Source organism: Heteronotia binoei, unplaced genomic scaffold (genome assembly GCF_032191835.1).
Source record: "Heteronotia binoei isolate CCM8104 ecotype False Entrance Well unplaced genomic scaffold, APGP_CSIRO_Hbin_v1 ptg000274l, whole genome shotgun sequence".
NCBI classification, from domain to species: Eukaryota; Metazoa; Chordata; class Lepidosauria; order Squamata; family Gekkonidae; genus Heteronotia; species Heteronotia binoei.
In genome coordinates, this window is record NW_026800008.1 from 53,834 (window position 1) to 56,638 (window position 2,805).

Consider the following 2,805-nt stretch of genomic DNA (forward strand, 5'->3'; position numbering starts at 1 on the left):
TGGAAATAAATTTGGCTGGCATGCTTATATGTACTTTGGGGGGAAAAAGATGGATGGTTTTTCCTCTCACCATTATATAAAAAATAATTTGCTAAATACTTGGATGAAATATAAGAAGTATGGGGATGAGAGAAAACCGTTATGGATAGTGCCAGGAGAAGTAATAAAAATAACAGCTGAGACGAGTGAAGAAAAGTGGTTGTCATATAATCAACTATTAAAAATACAATTGAAAACTGCTGAAGAGTTGAATAATAAATATGATTGGTTCCAAATGCAACAAATAAAGAGCTTGATGGAAAATGATATTAAAACTGAAGGAATAAGAAGAGAGCAAACAGAAATGGAAAAAGTTCTGCTTGGAGACAATGAAAAATTAATTTCAAAATTATATAAATTACTTTTAAAATGGTCTATGGAAGATGAAGTAGTGAAATCTCAAATGATTAAGTGGGCAATTAATGTAAATAAAGAAATACAGATGGAAACTCGGGAATATTTGTGGAAGAATTCTATAAAGCTTTCGACATGTCATAGTATTAAAGAGAACTGTTTTAAAATGATGTACAGATGGTATATGACTCCTAAAAAGTTGGCAAAGATGAACAATAAGATGCCAGATAGATGTTGGAAATGTAAAAAACATGGTTCTTTCTACCATATGTGGTGGACTTGTGAAAGAGCAAAAAAAGTATTGGCAGATGATTCAACAAGAAATTTCTATGATCTTGGGATACGAATTTAAGAAAGTTGCAGAGACTTTTCTGTTGGGATTACAAATGGAAAAATTTCCAAAAGAAGATAGAACTATAATCTGGTACTTGCTTTCAGCTGCTAGGACACTGTATGCGCAGTTGTGGAAGCAAGAAAAAATACCAGAAAAATGGGATTGGATTGTAAAAGTTATGACATGGATTGAAATGGACAAATTAACAAGAATTTTAAGAGACTATGACTTAGAAGTTTTTAAAATGGAGTCGAAAAAGTTTAGAAGATATGTAGAAAAAGAGTGGAAAATAAAAGGACATTGGACAATTTTTTATGATTAAGTCTTAGAAGGAAGAAGAATATTAATCTTTGTTTTTATTAGTTAAGGGTACCTTTAAATGTTAGTATTTTAAGTAAATAACACCGGTGGGGGTCAAGTAACGGGGAGAGGGGTGGTTAGAAAGTAATATATGGGATAGATAAAAAGAAGTTATTAAGGATGCAAGAAATAGATATTGTTACCATATGTTACTAAATAAAATTATGCAGCCAATCCTCCTGGAGCTTACAAACAAAGAGCTTTGTAAACTCTTGGAGGATTGGCTACATCAGAGGGATCTGGCCTAGTATGCAAAGGAGCTCCTGCTAGAATTCCACCCCTGTTTTTATGTATTATTTTTATGCATGCCTTGACCTTCTTCCCAATGGGCACCCAAAGCAGTGTACACCAGGGGTGACCAATGGTAGCTCTCCAGATGTTTTTTTACCTACAACTCCCATCAGCCCCAGCCATTGGCCATGCTGGCTGGAGCTGATGGGAGTTGTAGGCAAAAAACATCTGGAGAGCTACCGTTGGCCACCCCTGGTGTACATCATTCTCTTCTTATCCATCTTCTCCTCACAAGAACCCTGTGAGGTAGCTTAGGCTGAGAGTGAGTGACTGGCCCAAGGTTACTCAGGCAGCTTCCATGGCATGAGTGGGGATTCGAACCGGGATCTCCCGGATCCTAGTCTGACCCTCTAACCACAACACTACACTGACTCTCACATCACCTACTACCAAGTCCATTTAACTGGAGATGCCAGGGACTGAACCTGGGACCTTCTGCGTGCCGAGCAGAACTTGAGTGTGGCTCATTGCTCAAGTCAAAAGTCTTGTTGACACTACCTCCCGTCAACACGCAAGGGCAGTGGCACGATCCCTCGCCAACAGGTTTCTGCATAAAAATTACAGCCCTGAATGGTAAATATTTAAATTGCTTTATGTGGCTATTCAGAGGTTAACCACTTTCAAAGCCAGGTGAAAGTCTGCAGGTGAAGTTTTTTCAGACGGTCTCCCTGATGGAGGGATGGAGGGATGGAGGGATGGATGGATGGATGGATGGATGGATGGATGGATGGATGGACGGATGGATGGATGATGGATGGATGGAGAGGAGGTGAATCATATGTTGTGGACCAGAAACCTGTTGAACGCAAAGAGTTGCTTCCTGTGTTCTCAAGACTCATGAGCAAGGGATTAAGAAACATGTCCTAAAGACAGGCTTGGAATTTTCCATCCGGTAGCAACAATGGGAGGAGTGTCGTGAAAGAACTGTAAGGATGCCAAGTCTGGGTTGTTGGGATATTCCACAAGACTTGGGGATAAAGCTCAGGGAAGGGGCCATGGCTCAGTGGAAGAGCACCTGGAAAGACCTCTGTCCGAGACCCTGGACAGCCGCTGCCTGTCTGAGTAGACAATACTGATTTGGGGAGAGCCTGTGGCTCAGTGGCAGAGCACCTGCTTGACATGCAGAAGGCCCCAGGTTCAATCCCCGGCATCTCCAGTTATAGGACCAGGCAGGAGGTGATGGGAGAGACCTCAGCCTGAGACCCTTGAGAGCTGTGGAGAAGGGCCATAGCTCAGTGGCAGAGCCTCTGCTTGGCATGCAGAAGGTCCCAGGTTCAATCCCGGCATCTCCAGTTAAAAAGGACCAGGCAGGAGGTGATGGGAAAGACCTCAGCCTGAGACCCTGGAGAGCTATGGAGAAGGGCCATAGCTCAGTGGCAGAGCCTTTGCTTGGCATGCAGAAGGTCCCAGGTTCAATCCCCAGCATC

The 2,805-nt window shown here is 42.1% G+C and overlaps 1 non-coding gene across 1 annotated transcript; it reads left to right on the forward strand.

The window, feature by feature from the left end:
• Positions 1–2,459: 2,459 nt before the first annotated feature.
• On the forward strand, positions 2,460–2,534 carry TRNAV-GAC (transfer RNA valine (anticodon GAC)). Its single transcript has one exon. It is a non-coding gene; the product is annotated as a tRNA-Val (tRNA).
• Positions 2,535–2,805: the final 271 nt, after the last annotated feature.